The sequence below is a fragment of the Neophocaena asiaeorientalis genome, unplaced genomic scaffold, assembly GCF_003031525.2.
Source record: "Neophocaena asiaeorientalis asiaeorientalis breed wild unplaced genomic scaffold, Neophocaena_asiaeorientalis_V1.1 scaffold535, whole genome shotgun sequence".
Taxonomy (NCBI): Eukaryota; Metazoa; Chordata; class Mammalia; order Artiodactyla; family Phocoenidae; genus Neophocaena; species Neophocaena asiaeorientalis.
In genome coordinates, this window is record NW_020173616.1 from 281,278 (window position 1) to 298,960 (window position 17,683).

The window sequence follows — 17,683 nt, forward strand, 5'->3', positions numbered from 1 at the left end:
AGAGGCCCACGTACCACAAAAAAATAAATAAATAAATAAATAAATAAATAAATAAATAAATAAAAAGTAAGCACTAATAATAATTTAAGTAAATTCAAGAAAAAAAGAGCATGATAGTCAAATCCTATGCTCAAAATTGCTCCTAAATAAATGGACTTATTAATCAATTAAAGTTCTATTCTGTTAGGAACTGTATGAGCTAAGAGCCATGAGAAAGTAGTCTTGAAGCAAATGGCTTCATTGAAAAAAATTTTATCTTCTGCATGATAACAAGATATGTGAAATATAAAATAAAGATGATGATACTAGAAGTCTGCATTTTAGAAAACACAGCCATCCTAAAGCTGGGGCTTCACTGTCCTAAGTTCTCTAAGCTTTATATATATTTTTTCTTATGTTGGAGTATAGTTGATTTACAATGTTGCATTAGCTTCTGCTGTACAACAAAGTGATTCAGTTATACATACACATATATCCATTCTTTTTCAGATTCATTTCCCATATAGGTTATTACAGAATATTGAGTAGAGTTCCCTGTGCTCTACAGTAGGTCCCTGTTGATTATCTATCTTATATATAGTAGTGTGTATATGTTAATCCCAAACTCCCAATCCATCCTTTCCCCACACCTTACCCCCTTGGTAACCATAAATTCATTTTTGAAGTCTGTGAGTTAGTTTCTGTTTTGTAAATAAGTTAACTTGTATCATTTTCTCAGATTCCACATATAAATGATACCATATGATATTTGTCTTTCTCTGTCTGACTTACTTCATTCAGTATGATAAATTCTATGTCCATCCATGTTGCCGTAAATGACATTATTTCATTCTTTTCTATGGATGAGTAATATTCCATTGTATATATGTACCGTATCTTCTTTATCTATTCCTCTGTTGATGGACATTTAGGTTGCTTCCATGTCTGGCTGTTGTAAATAGTGCTGCAATGAACATTGGTGTGCATTTATCTTTTTGAATTATGGTTTCTCCAGATATGTGCCCAGGAGTGGGATTGCTGGATCATATGGTACCCCTATTTTAGTTTTTAAGGAACCTCCATACTGTTCTCCATAGTGGCTGCACCAATTTACAATCCCACCAACAGTGTGATATGGTTCCCTTTTCTCCACACCCTCTCCTGCATTTATTGTTTGTAGACTTTTTGATGATGGCCATTCTGACCGGTGTGAGGTAATACCTCATTGTAGTTTTGATTTGCATTTCTCTAATAATTAGGGATGTTGAGCATCTTTTCATGTGCTTTTTGGACATCTGTATGTCTTCTTTGGAGAAATGTCAATTTAGATTTTCTGCACATATTTTGATTGGATTGTTTGGTTTTTTTGATGTTGAGCTACATGAGCTGTTTGTATATTTTGGAGATTAATCCCTTGTCAGTAGCTTCATTTGCAAATATTTCCTCCCATTCTGTGGGTTGTCTTTTTGTTTTGATTATGATTTCCTTTCTGTGCAAAAGCTTGTAAGTTTAATTAGGTTCCATTTGTTCATTTTTGTGTTTATTTTCATTACTCTAGGAGGTGGATCCAAAAAGTTATTGCTGTGGTTTATGTCAAAGAGTGTTCTGCCTGTTTTCCCCTAAGAGTTTTATAGTATCTGGTCTTACACTTCGGTCTTTAATCTATTTTGAGTTTATTTTTGTATATGGTGTTTGAGAATATTCTAATTTCATTCTTTTACATGTAGCTGTCCGGTTTTCCCAGCACCACTTATGGAAGAGACTGTCTTTTCTCCATTGTATATTCTTGCCTCCTTTGTCATAGATTAATTGACCATAGGTTTGAGGGTTTATTTATGGGCTGTCCATCCTGTTCCATTCATCTATATTTCTGTTTTTGTGCCAGTACCATACTGTTTTGATAACTGTAGCTTTGTAGTATAGTCTGAAGACGGGGTGCCTGGTTCCTCCAGCTCCATTTTTATTTCTCAGGATCGCTTTGGCTATTTGGGGTCTTTTGTGTCTCCATACAAATTTAAAAAATTTGTTCTAGTTCTGTGAAAAATGACACCGGTAATTTGTTAGGGATTGCATTGAATCTGTAGATTGCCTTGGATAGTATAGTCTTTTTGACAATATTCATTATTCCAATCAAAGAACATTGTATATCTTTCCATCTGTTTGTGTCATCTTTGATTTCTTTCATCAGTGTCTTATAGTTTTCTGAGTACAGGTCTTTTGTCTCCTTAGGTAGGTTTATTCCTAGGTATTTTATTCTTTTTGATGAGATGGTAAATGGGGTTGTTTCTTTGGTTCCTCTTTCTGATCTTTCATTGTTAGTGTATAGAAATCCAAGAGATTTTTGTGTATTAATTTTGTATCCCGCAACTTTACTTGATGATCTCTAGTAGTTTTCCAGTAGCATCTTTAGGATTTTCTATGTATAGTATCATGTCATCTGCAATCAGTGACAGTTTTACTTCTTCCTTTCCAACTTGGATTCCTTTTATTTCTTTTTCATCTCTGATTGCCATGGCTAGGACTTCCAAAACAATGTTGAATAAGAGTGACAAGAGTGGACATCGTTGTCTTATTCCTGATCTTAGAGGAAATGCTTCCAGCTTTTCACTGTTGAGTATGATGTTAGCTGTTGGTTTGTCATATATGGCCTTTATTATGTTGAGGTAGGTTCCCTCTATGCCCAGTTTCTGGAGAGCTTTTATCATAAATGGGTGTTTAGCCATTCTACAGCTGGGGATTCACTGACCTAGGTTCTCTAAGCTTTATATATATTTTTTCAAGCTAGAATCCAGAAAGAAGCACTGGAGTACCTTTGTGTAACCTTCACTGTTGTGCATCTTTTCTGAAGTATAGATGCCTTCGTACTCCCCCAGAAATTTTGATTTAATACATCTGCATTGAGGCCCTAGAAGCTGTAATTTTTCAGGTGCTTCAAGGATTCTGATGCACTGCTAGTTTTGAGACCCAGTGCCTTTGGGTAATTACAAATCCACAGAAAATGAGAGTTGCAAAGGACCCTTATGGTATTTGAGTCCAATCTTCTTATTTTATAGATGAGGAAACTTAGGTTCAGAGAAGTAAAGTGCCTTGTTCAAAATCATACTTGTTCAAATCCATAGCCATTGTTATAGCTGAGCCCAGACTAGAGCACAGATGACCTCGTATACAAAGTATTTGTTTCATTAAGGGAAAGAAATTGCAATAGGAAAATTCAGACAAAGGGCCTGGAATGGGACCTACAATTCTGGTGTTCCTAACAGTTCTATCTAAAGTCAGTAACTTGATAACAGGGACTTGGCCCTTTGGGTATAACACTGTATTCTCCTAGAGAGAAGAAATTTAATAATGTTGCCCTCGGCTCTCTATTTACCTATGTGTCTGCCATCCTCCAGGGCCAGTTCAAAATGTCACCACCTCCAAATGGACTCCTCCCACCTCTTCTACAAATCCCGTTGTTCACCCCTCCTCTGATTTCTTGTGTGACCTGTGGTCTCTACCTCTTGTTTGGATCTAGTATTTTTTCCTTGGCAGTATTTCTTTTGGATATATTTTGTCTCTTTTCCCCATATAGACTGTGTAACTCCTGAAGGTTGTGGGTTTATTTTTGTCTTCTTAGTACCTGGTTCTATGCTTTGCTTGCATAAGGTCTCAGAAATATCATTGACTGAATTTGATGTTTCCATTAAGTACCCCACCAACATATTGCTATGACAGTAAAGGACCAAAAACACAAGCAAACAAGACAATGATTTTATTGGAGTTTGTGATTCTTATGCTGACTTTGGGGAATATGTGAAACCAAGTTTAAAGAAAAAAATGAACTATCCGATGAAATTTCCTGATAAATCAGTCAAAAGGTGGTGCATATCTTATATAATCAGGTAGATGTGAAATTTTCATACATGCCTAACTGAATACTTTCTGACCCATGTATACTTTAGCCATCAATTAAAGGTAAGATGGGTTCCTAGACTGTACTACTTTTTACATTTTTTCCTCCCTCTTTACTATCATCACTAGTTGTTTCTTTTTTCCTATTATTTTTGGAAAATTGTTTTAATTATTTGCTACATCAGTGATTGAAAGCCACCTATCCATCTCAGGTACTAAGTGGAGCATTTAGTTGAATGCCACAAATACCAAAAGTAATAGTAGCAAATGAAGTCATCTGAGAGAAAAGAGAAGAGAGGGGGAGACTTTTTGGGGGATCAAATTAAAAATATATGTATTTGGAAGTAGGCATCAGGTATTTTGTGGGTCTTTTAATTTTTACATGAAAAATGCAAAATAATTTAAGACCTAAATGCTACTATTACTAAGAAATATCCATTTTATATTTAGAAGAAAGATCATGTAAAGAAAGGAATATAGGCTCTGAAATTTAAAAGAAGGCTTCTATTTGTTGCTTAAGTATTTTGAAATTTAAAAATGGTAGGTTTCAGCAAAGTAAAGCAGATGATGCTCTGTGTTTTTGCTTTACAAAAATGTGAATGTGTGTGATGCGTTTAATAGAATGGTGAAACTAGATATTAAGTGTTCACTACTTTCACTGACCTTGGGGATTATAAAGATTATATTACAGAGTTCTTAAAAAGATAGATTAATCTTTTCTTCACAAGTAGATGTTCCTACTGTAGGGCATTTGTTTAGTCAAACGAAGCAAGAAAGAAATGAGATAATAGGATAATATTTGTCATTCGAAGCTTAAACAGAATTGGAATTGTGAATTTTATGCTACTGCAGATGAATTTTATTAATAAAATGTAAGGTTGCAGAGAATTTCCAAGAAGAGGAAGAGCTATGACTTTTGTAAATGCCAAGTATATTTGACTTTTAAATGAATCTACATGGAAGAAAAAATAGCAAATTACCAGATTTTAAATGGTTGAAAGAAGTTATACAAAAGCTAAGGAGACTAATTGTATCTGTGTGGCACCAAAATAAGATTATAGTAAAGGAAAATGTGTGATATTAAGTAGCATAGAACTTTTCTATGGAAGTAGTTATTACATGTACGGGCCCAGCTGCTCCGCGACATGTGGGATCTTCCCAGATCGGGGCATGAACCCGTGTCTCCTGCATCGGCAGGCGGACTCTCAACCACTGCACCACCAGGGAAGCCCATGAATGTACTTTTCTTAAGTCCTCTGATTAATTACAATCATTTAACACATGGAGCATTAAGATTCTAGGATGATTTTGAATAAGGCTTAAGAACTTTGAAATATACAGCATGAGGGTATCTACTATATAAATTATCCCATTAGTAAAGGAATTTGGGGGGAGAACATTTTCTTAAATGAAAACAACAATTTTTTTAGTGTAATGTGAAAGCCATTTTCTAGTTGGGGAAGACATACACACACACACACACACACACACACACACACACACACAATCTTTTACTGTTATTAGAAGCCTAGTGTCTTGAGCATATTAAGGCTTGAGGGGAGAAAAACACAAACCCTAACAAATTCCGAACATGAAAGAATGCCACTCAGTGCAACCTGACATAAATTATCAATTATATCAGTCTAAGACATAGGCGTTTGATTTAGCTATGGTTGATCACGTAAAAAGTACAAATTTAGCTTGTTCCAGGAAATACTGGTGGTGAAGCATTCTGTTAATTCAAAATTGAGCATTTATGCTCACTAGGTATGACTCACTGAACTGTAAGAATGGCCTAAAAGAGTCAATATTCTACTGGTAAACCTTAACTTGTTACTAGTAAATAACCAAATGCTGATGACCAATAATCTAGTATCAGACAAGTATAGGAAATAGCTATGTCAATGAATAACTTTACTGATGGTTTTAAATATGATTTTTTCCCAAAATAATCTTGAAAATAATTTAAGACTATGTTGTTCAACACATAAATAATGATCAATTTAAGCCTGCTTCTTAAGGAAGTGTTCGTTCCTGCTAGGCACAGATCATGTATCTTGGTTATCCATGAGGCAAGTGCTGGTATCTGTTAGGGTAGCTGAGGAACAGCTGTTAGATCATCCTAAAGTACAGTCAACTGAGAGCTTCAGAATATTTGGAAGATGAGTCCATCATGGAAACACACCAGAGGCAAGCCCAGTCATGCATTTTCTTCTAAGATTAAACAAAAATAAAATCAATATTACTTATTACTTAATATTGGTTTCAAGTTACTATGAATATATATTTCATTCATTTATTCAAAAGGTATTTTTAAATATCTGTTTGGCGCCAAATACTCTATGATCTGAGTAGGCACCAGTGAATATGATAGACAAGGTCCCTACCCTCACAAAACTTACAGTTTAGTGGGAAAGGCTGATGTTAGACAAGTAAACAAATAAAACATTTAATTACAGTTTGTAATGAGCTATTAGTACTAGGAAGGAGTTAAGTAGGGAAATTATTACAGAATAATGTGGTTGGGGGAGAAGGCAGCAGGAAAATATTTAGATAGGATAGAAAGGGACGTCCCTCTAAGGAAGTGACATCTAAGCTGAAAGCTTTAGGGTAAAGTCAAAACTGGCTATTGAGATTTAATGCTTTGAGATCTCTAGGAAGAGAAAAACAGGCTATGTAAAGACTATGAGATGATAGAGAACTTGGACATGTTACAGAAGCTGAAATGAGGCCAGTAGACTTGTGGCAGAGTCAACCAGGTAGAGAATGGCAGGGGATGCATTTGGGCAGGTAGATGGGGCTCCGATGCAGCTAAGCATAATAGGACATGCATTTGTTGGGGACATAAGTGATTTGGGGGCTTGTCAGAGCAGTACGTTTTAAAAATAAACTTCTTTTTTTTCTTGCTGTTTAAAAATTTTTCCTGTCAATTTGTTAAGGCAAACTAAGACTTACCTACTGTTATTTCACCAATCTACCAGTCAGAGAAGTGAAAGGTTTATTTTTTCTCCATGGCTACTCTCTGCAGCCCCTATGACTTCTTCTCTCATAGGCAAATTCTTGAGATTCAAAGTAGACTACTACATGGCTATAGGCATCTGTAAATTATTTTCCCCATGAACACCACATGATGGTCTTTTTTTCCTTATGGGAGTAAAGCTTTCTTCATAACCAGCATGCAAACTTTTAAGGAAATCCATTTGCCAGGTGAAAAAGAACATTACCTTACCATCTTTCTAATGCTGGAACTCTGAAGATTTTAGATTCTATCAATCTGAACTATCAGTAGACAATATATTTCTTTCTTACTGACATGTAAATTCCTTAAGAAGAGGTATCAGGGCCTTATTTTATTTTACCACTGTGCCCAATACAGTACCTTACATAGAATAAGCTCTCACATATTAGGAAATTTACATAGGTGAGCTAGAGAGTCCACCTGTGTTTTTAGGTCACATATACTGTGACCACTCATCCTTTACAGGTGTCTTTTTTTGGTGAGTAAGAAATGGGAAGAAAAGTGATGACAAAGAGGTCCTCTTTGCATTGTGAGTACTTTTTTCTATTCCATTTAAATGTTATATGTCTTCCCCTCTAAATTATAAGCTCTAGTGAGGGCAGACACCATGGTTGTCCTGTTCACAACTGTGGCTTCCACCCCAGCTTGCGCCCCACCTCCCATGGAATCATTTGACTAATTATCTGGGATGGTGATTCATTTTAAAGGGGATGGGCCTAGCTTGGGCACCACTTTTCTACTAACTGAAGCTTTGAGTAATACCAGGAGACAAAGGGGTAGGGCTCAAATACTTGAGAAACAACAAAACTAAGTACACAGGATCCAAACATGAAGATTTACTTCAGGATCAAAAAGCTTAGAGTTAAAGCCAAATGGAAATGGGACTAGGGTACAGGAATTCCTAACCAGGCTATTCCTAACCAGGAATAAGCAAAGAAGGTGGAAGAGAATTCTGAGGTGAATATTTCAAATATTACTTGCCAAAAGGGGGTAGGGCTGACTAAAAGAGCTAGAATGAACAGTCATTACCTTTCTGAGCAGCATTGAAATTCAGTTTATAAGTACAGGCTTTGAATCTTGTAGTATTGGGAAACACTTATTTTTTCATATAACACTTCCATCTATGCAATGTTTGTGAATTCCCCAAGGTAATTAGTTTTTTGTGGAACATTTTCAGGTGGTATTGTTCTCTTTGCTATGGGTCCTGGAAATATATAAAATACAGGACAAACACTTTTGCCACAAAGTTATATTAGGAAATTTGCAGCAACTGATCTTATAACACATATATAGTTCACCCCTGAACACCCTTGCTTTACAAATAAAACGAGGAGGATGAATGGACAGGAGGTGAGTAGGGTCTATACTAATATAAGGGTTAGAACTCCTTTCACTCTACTTTCTTTAAGGCCTTTGACTTTATTTTTTTAACTTACTGTGCTCATGTCTCTCTGTATCCAGGTTTTTTGGTGGTGTCTTTCCAGACTGACTCTGGTCTTGCCCATGTGCCTTGCTTTGGCGAATGTGACATTAGCAAAATTAATGCACGTGGAGACTTTCAAAGTTCGAGTACATTTTTATTTCCTCTCTTTGACCTCTGCCAACATCACTACAAGATGCCTGGGCAGGCTTGCTGGAAATATGTGAGAAACAAATGGAGGAGAGCTGAGTTATCTAAGAAGATTCCATGCTGCACAAGTTAGCTCCTAGTTGACCCATCAGCTGACCACACAGACATGAATGATCCCAGTGGCAATTGGCCAAGCTTGGCCTAGATCAGCAGAACCACCCAGTGACCCATAGACTGATAAACAGTTGTTCTTTCTTTATTTTAGGGGATGGTCAGCAATATCTAACTGATATTCCTACTATATTTAAAGCCTTTTCCTATCTTTATCTTCGAGAACTTTCATCCCCTCAAACCCTGCATAGTTCCTTAGAATTGAAAATTTGCTCTCACCTGTAAGAACTTCAGATGTCCCAGTTGTCTGGGCTCCTAATCTGTCCCCTGCCTACCTGTTACCTATAGCTATGTTTGAGGTCTCAGATTCTCTGTCTTAACCCTGCCTTAAAAGTCAGCTGTCTTTTTTTCAGGTTTCCAGTTTGGCTGTTTATCTGTGGAGACGGAATGGAGTACCTTCAAAAGTAGGGGAAGACTTTGTATTTGATATGTTAGGCAATAGGTTCTTAGGTAGAGGAGTGTTCTTAGGTAGAGGAGTGACATGACAAAAGGTTATTTAAGTAAAATCTGTCTGGAAGCTATAAGCCTGATGAATTTGAGTGGGAAGAGACTAGAGATAATAATTCTAGTTGATAGTTGAGTTCAGGTAGAAGAGGGAATGATTGTACATCTGTGTCCTGGAGAGGAGGTTGGGAAAGTGAGACTGAACATGTGGATCTTTGCTGGGGAAGCAGATGAGTATGCTTTCTTGTTAATATTCTAATATGAGGAGTTGTGTAAGAATTGTTGCTGAATTTTTTCCTGAACTCTCCAACACAATATCTGAGTTTGTAGTTTTCTAACTAGACCCTAGCCCCGGGGTTTCCACTATAAACTTTAAAGTAGACTAGGCTGATATCACATAAGATCAAAACAGCAACATTCATATGTGTAATGAATACCAAGAAAAAGCCTTCAAACTAGAATTATTGTGATAATTAAAACAAGTCCAACCAGCATCCTGAGATATAATACCAAGCCCTTCCAATACAGGAATTTGCTCCACATTTGGTATCAAAGAGTTTCACATTTTCTGAAATAGATGCAGAAAATACTTAACCTGAAAGTATTAAGGTTTTGACAGTGTAGCTTCAAAATTAAGTAAACATGATGATGATGACAACTTCTAAACATCGTCTACTGTGACTAGCAGCCTCTCTCAGAAATAGCAAACGATAAAAGGAAATGATGGAGCAAGATAGCTGGTCTGTCATTCACTAACTTGTACAGATTGAGAAATACCTGGTTTATTTCCATAGTGATGTTCCCTCCCCTTTTCTATAAATAGATTTTTTCCCCACTAATCCTGCCAAGCGAATAAATTACTTCTAGAGATACAGTTCAATATTCATCCCCAGGGTTCTATCTTGCACCTGGTATTTTATAGGCAAGTCATACCCATTAATTGTTTTTGTAGTTTGTTTTGGTGGAAAGAAGGTTGAATTCAAGACTTCTCTCTAGGAAGTAGGAGACTAGTATCAAAGCTTTACAAACAAATATGTAAGCATGGTTGAAGGCTTCCTAAACAAAAATAAAATCCAGAAGGTAATCAAGCATGAGATGCCCAAATAGGTCATCTCTGTTATTAAAACTTCTTTGAACAAGATACCATACTTTAAAAAAAAATTATCTTATTGATGTATAGTTGTGTTAGTTTCAGGTATACAACAAGGTGATTCAGTTATACCTATATATACATTACTTTTTTCATATTCTTTTCCATTATGGTATATCACAAGATATTGAATATAGTTCCCTGTGCTGTACAGTAAGACCTTGTTGTTTATCCATCCTATATATGATAGTTTTTTTTCTCAAGTTCTAGAATTTTTGTTTTTACCATCTTTATTGGAGTTTAATTGCTTTACAATGGTGTGTTAGTTTCTGCTTTACAACAAAATGAATCAGTTATATATATATACATTTTCTTTTGCTTTCCATTTGTGTGAAATATCTTTTTCCATCCCCTTACTTTAAGTCTGTAGGTGTCTCTAGGTCTGAAGTGGGTCTCTTGTAGACAGCAAATATATGGGTCTCGTTTTTGTATCCGTTCAGCCAATCAATCTCAGAGGCACAGCACTGACTTCTGGCTGCAGCACCAAGAGCCTTTCATCCACATGGGTGGCTGTAGGTCAGAGGCCTCAGTTCCTTGCCACATGGATCTCTCCTTAGGGCTGCTTGAGTGTCCTCATGACATGGCAGCTGGCTTACCCAAGGATGAGTGATCGGCTCGCCGCCCGCCTGACTGTTGTGGCTTTGGCCACCGGGGCCCCTCCAGTGCCAGCAGCCTCAGTGAGGCCGCCCTCCCCTCGGGCTCTGGGGCAGTTCTGTGATGGCAGAGGGAATAGCCCCCAAGACGCCTGGAGTTCCAGCTCTGCGGAAACGCGTGCACCATTCTCTATATATGATAGTTTGCATCTGCTAATCCCAAACCAATTCACCCTTCCCCCATGCCCTCTCCCCCTTGGCAGCCACAAGTGTGTTCTCTATGTCTGTGGGTCTGTTGAATAAGATACTATACTTTTGTCACCCTTTCTAAATGGCCATGGTCTATTTGACAGGTTGTAAAAATAATAGTAGAATTTAGATATGAATTTTTCTAGTCTAATATACTAGAGTGAGATATTTATTATTCAGTGGGCATATTGAATATTGTGAGTATAAAAGTAACCAGAAAATGGAAAAGTCAGTGTAGTCTAATATTAGCAAAATAAGTATAGGCTTATTGATGTGATTACCAAATCCTCCAAGATTGATTTGGTCAATTTGGCTGGGTGTCCTTAAGGGACTAGTTAAGAAATGAGAAAGTATTTTATTGTACCTTGAGTCCCAGAGATAAGGAAAGAGCAGATGAAGGACATTTTAATGTTAATCTGCCTTATTTTTTGAATACATAATGACTTCTCATCTGATTTGTTCTATTTGGCTAGAAATTGAATGCTGTGAAAATTTGCAATTCAATATAAAGTTTAGAAACAGAATATGACACAGATTCAAGGGAGTGAGAAAAGAAATTGGGCATATGGAGAAATATCATGCTATCTAAGGGTGACCATATAAGAATTATAATTTTATATATCTTAATAAAAATCTTTGCAAACCAACTATTTATTCGGGACATATTCACTCTTACAAAGTAACTTGCAAATAATCTGCATGCATTTTGAGGGAGCTTCAAAGTTACCCAAATCATTTTTATAATGTTTTTCTAATATTGATAAGTGATATTTATTTATTTAAAAATTCTAATTAAATATCTACTGTCAACAAAATTGTTTATTTTGCATCTTGAAAGTTTAAATAATAATTTAAAAAACAACAAAGGCAACTCGTTACCCATATGTAAATGGTGTTTTCTCACTACTGGTGTCAAATAACTCATTATATTGAAGATCTAATTCAATTTAATAATTTATTGAGTGCCAGTAACTGTGTGAGGCAGCTGGAGTATGACAGTGAAAAGGACGGTATCCTGACCCCTCAAGATGTTATAATTCAGTTGGAGATGCAGACAACCAAAGGAACAATTTTAGTAAAATTCTATTTTGGCCATTTATGAGAAATATTTAAAATTCTGGTGAATATCTCTTCTTAATTTCCTTAATTGGCCAAGTACACCAAAATTTACAGTTCCCCAGACTTAAGCTAAACTATCTCAAAAGCTTATTATTAACTGGGATGTAGGAGTTATAGGGAGTGTTTATACTGAATCTCTTTAAACTGATCATTTATTTGATCCAGAGGCTGCTCCAATTTCTAAGATCAATGCAACTCTCAGCTTGACTAAAACAAATGAATGAAAGATAAATCACCTGCCTGGTTATTGTTGTATAATTGATCCTAGAGATATAGCAGAATATGAAAGGTATAACTTAGGCACAATAATACAGATAGGCTGTGTTACCTGTTTTTGCTGCCTAATTGTCCGTTCTGTGTTTCTTTCAATTTGAAAAGAAATAATACCTAACCCCTTAATAGTGTTTAGGAATTTTCATCAATATTGAGGCAGAGTGAGCTACCTGATGAATCTGTTGTGATCACCTGGATTAGAAAGCAACAGTAAAGGTTGGAATGTGAAAACCATAGGTAGCAGTTCTATTTCAAGGATGAGTAAAAATGCCAGCATACCTAGGGTTATCTATCATTACTATTAGAAACTCTATAAGGTAGGTACTTCAACGGTGTTTTGATATCTGGATTCATCTCAATCCCTGCCCAGTCACTTACCACTCCTAAACAAAGGACCATTTAACCAGCTTTGCATTTGACTGGACTGAGATTGCGTAGCTTAGATGTAATTTTCAGTTTGGCTGAACACCAATAGAGATTCATTCATTCTAGCGCATATAGTGTGCCATGCATTCAACTTCTTTACCATTAAGTCAAAGAAAAGAAAGGAAGAAGGCAAATATCCATCTCTCAGCACGTTTTGTGGTGGTGGTAGGTGGTGGTGGTGGTGGTGGTTGTTACTGCTGTTATTTTACCTTAAGTGGCAGCTGTGTTCTCATTTAATGGAAATACTGATAACATGCTTTTGTGAGTTATAATGGGCCTTTGTGAACTATGACAGGAATTTCTTGCCAACGTTTCTGTTTCTTTAAGAAGATACACATTCTAGTCTATTTGCAAAAACCCATTAAGTCCTGGCCATTTTCTATAGATATGTATGTGTACAGCAAAGATGAACCTGAAATCCTTGGAGGCCATTACAAGAAAGCCAGATAAGTGAACAGTTTTGCTTTTAATCTAAACTGCAGATTTGTTTAGGAATTGTAGCATTTTCCCCTGGGCTCTCTGGTACCAGCTTTCAAAATTGTGAGGGATGGGCTTCCCTGGTGGCGCAGTGGTTGAGAGTCCACCTGCTGATGCAGGGGACACGGGTTCGTGCCCCGGTCCGGGAAGATCCCACATGCCGTGGATCACGGGCTAGGCCCGTGAGCCATGGCCGCTGAGCCTGCGCATCTGGAGCCTGTGCTCCGCAACGGGAGAGGCCACAACAGTGAGAGGCCCGCATACCGCAAAAAAAAAAAAAAAAAAAAAAATTGTGAGGGATTTATCCCACTCTAAAAACAATAATTCAAGCCATGTTTCCTTCATATTTCCATGTTAAAATAATTCACACATAGGTACATACACATAATACACATATATGTACATTTATTTGTTCACCAAAATAGCTCAAATAGCATTTAAAAAGCAGAAGGAAAATTAAAATGTAAATGACGAATGTCACTTGGTTTTCAGATAACTCTAGATAGAGCTTATGAAGCATTCCTGGCAGAGTACAGAACTTGGCAATGTTTGGAGGCAGTAGCAATAAGTGTAGCCTAAGGGTCCCTGAAAATTGCTTCCTGAGCAGCTTCCTGGGAGTACAGCAGTGGGCTGGGCACTAAGGAAAACAGGGAAAAGAACACAATATAGTGATAAGAACAGGAATTGGAAGTCAAAAGATCTGGATTCTAGTCTTGTTACAGTCTTCCCTGTATCTCAATTGTCTCAATGTGAATACAATGAGGAAAGGTCACAGGATGAATGACGTTTGGATTTTTATAGACCTAAGGTTATATGATTCTGACTCAAGAGAAATAGAAGACATTGATTCCTAACCCAGGCACATAAAGCTACTTTAGAGATGTTAGACTGGCAAACATGAAGCTATTAGTGAAGTGTTTAAAAGATAACATGAACAAGTGCTTAAAAGATAATAAGAACAGTATAGAAAATGATGTAGGATGTCAAGTAAGATTGATATCAGTGCTGTGGAAGGAAGGCTTTTTGGAGGATGCAGTCTATACTTTGGGTCTTGCAGGTTGAGTAGAGAAGAGCAGAAAACATTATTGGCTAAAAAAGCCATGGAACAGCATAGTTGGACTTACACCTTCATATTTAAACTATAATTAGGGTGACCTAGTCACTTAAATTGATCTACAAGAAATGAAGACAATGTTCAGTATTTTAAAACTGAACTAAAATGTTTTCAGAGCTTTGGATTTGTGTAACATCCCTTGCTATTACCTTGGTGTTTCTCTCTTTTTAAAATTTTATTGAAGTACAGTTGATTTACAATGTGGTAATTTCTGCTGTACAGCAAAGTTATTCAGTTATACACATATATACATATATTCTTTTTTTAATATTATTTTCCATTATGCTTTATTCTAGGAGATTGGATATATTTCTCTGTGCTATACAGTAGGATCTTGTTGTTTATCCATTCTCTATGTAATTGTTTGTATCTGCTAGTCCCAAACTCCCTATCCTTCCCTCCCCCACCCCCCTCTCCCTTGTATGCTGCTCTCCCTTGGCAACCACAAGTATGTTCTCTATGTCTGTGATTTTAGATTCTATGTCTCATATGAACATATGTCTATGTTCTCTATGTCTATATTTTAGATTCCACATATAAATGAGATCATATGGTATTTGTCTTTCTCTTTCTGACTTACTTCACTTAGTATGATCATCTCTAGGTCCATCCATGTCACTGCAAATTTACATTATTTCCTTCTTTTTAATGGCTAAGTTATATCCCATTGTGTGTATGTGTGTATATATATATATATATATATATATATATACCACATCTTCTTTATCCTTTCATCTGTCAATGGACATTTAGGTTGTTTCCATGTCTTAGCTATTGTGAATAGTGCTGCTAAGAATATAGGGGTGCATGTATCTTTTCAAATTATAGTTTTGTCTGGATATATGCCCAGAAGTGGGATTGCTGGATCATATGGCAACTCAATTTTCAGTTTTTTGAGGAATCTCCATATTGTTTTCCATAGTGACTGCACCAATTTACATCCCCACCTTGGTGTTTCTCTTTAATACCAATAACAATTATGTTTGGAATTCCAGAACACATTCTCTAGTAATTCTTGAAGTTAAAAATAATTATTCCTCTTGGTGAAAATAGAACACAAAAAGTACTTACTAGGTTATTACAAAGTGATGATACTAAATATTAAGGGAAAGACAAATTATAACTTCAATACATATAATGTGATTCTTAGGTGTAGGTGTGCATGATACTTTCTGCGTGAATGATTTAATTTTATAAAGTTGTTTAATACAATTGCTAGAGACCAGTAAAAGCGTGACAAATAGCTGGAGTGAAACTTTCTGTGTTAGGTGTAATTTAAGAGTATATTTGACATCCATTTGATCATTGTTTTGAAATGCTCATTTGTTATTTCCAGCCAGAAAGACATCCATTGCCCTTTTATTGGTGCTTCATGATTAGGGTACTTATTTGTACTTTCTTCTGGATATTTTTTAACTTTTTCAATAGAAAATTGCCTTTTATTTTTGATGAAATACGTTCCCTAGGATGCCAAGGAGTTAAAATATGAATATGGGGACTTCTCTGGTGGTGCAGTGGTTAAGAATCCCCCTGCCAATGCAGGGGCACGGGTTCGAGCCCTCGTCTGGGAAGATCTCACATGCTGTGGAACAGCTAAGCCTATGTGCCACAACTACTGAGCCTGCACTCTAGAGCCTGTAAGCCACAACTACTGAGCCTGCGTGCCACAACTACTGAAGCCTGCGTGCCTAGAGCCCGTGGTCCGTAGCAAGAGAAGCCACCGCAATGAGAAACCCATGTACTGCAACGAAGAGTAGCCCCCGCTTGCTGCAACGAGAGAAAGCCCACATGCAGCAACTAAGACCCAGTGCAGCCAAAAATAAATAAATAAATTTATTAAAAAGAATATGACTATGGTGACTTCTTTTTGTAATTAAAATCATGACAGAGATGACTGGTTTCATGATGTATAGTCATGTGATACTTTACAATTAACCTTTACTGACTCAATAATTTTGTGTATAGTGATACCCATTGATTCAGCTATTAAGGAAGGAAAAGGAAACTAAGAGACAATTTTCAAATTTTTGAGGAACCTCCGTATTGTTTTCCATAAGGGTTGGACAAATTTACATTCCCACCAATAATGTATAAGGGTTCCCTTTTCACCACATCCGCACCAGCACCTTTTGACTCTTTTCTTCTTGATAACAGACATTCTAACAGGTGTGAGGTGATACCTCATCATGGTTTTGATTTGCATTTCCTCGATGATTAGTGATCTTGAGCATCTTTTCATGTGCCTTTTGGCCATTTTGATGTCTTCTTTGGAAAAATGACTATTTAGTTCTTCTACCCATTTTTTAAAAATATTTATTTATTTATTTATTTATTTATGCTGCATGGGGTCTTAGTTACTGCACTTGGGATCTTCGTTGACATTTGGACTTCTTAGTTGTGGCATGTGAACTCTTTAGTTGCGGCATGCATGTGGGATCTTGTTCCCCGACCAGGGATTGGACCCGGGCCCCTGCATTGAGAGTACAGAGTCTTACCCACTGGACCACCAGGGAAGTCCCTCTTCTGCCCATTTTAATTGGTTTGTTTGTGTTTTTATTATTAAGTTGTTTGAGTTCTTTATATATTTTTAAATATTTATTTACTTATTTATTTATTTATTTGGCTGCACCAGGTCTTAATTGCGACACGTGAGATCTTCATTGCAGCATGTGGGATCTTTAGTTGCAGCATCTGAGATCTTTTAGTTGTGGCATGCTGGCTCTTAGTTCTTTATATATTTTTGGATATTAATTCCTTATCTGAAATATGGTAAATTTTTTTTTTCCATTCTGTAGGTTGTTTCTTCATTTTGTTGTTTCTTTTGCTGTGCAGAAGCTTTTGAGTTTGACATAGTCCCACTTGTTGATTTTGCCATTTCTTGATATGAAAGAATTAAGGTAATACTTATGTGATTTTCACTTAAGGCTTTGTTTACCAAGAATAAAGACAAACAAACAATTTTCAAAAATCTACATAAGTTGAGGTATGTAGAATTTGACTAGCATGGATTTGGAGCAATGGTCAATGGTTTAATGTGTGAATGTATCACCAATTTCAAATTTTTAATAAAAAATTCTTCTTATGCTAGAAGAAGTCGATTAGAAATCCTCTGTATATTAGCTATGTTAAGCCTGTTTAGTTTCAGAAATTAACCAAAAGTTTTTGTTTGTTTGTTTTAAGGAAGGTGTTACCTTAGGTTCTAAGCAGG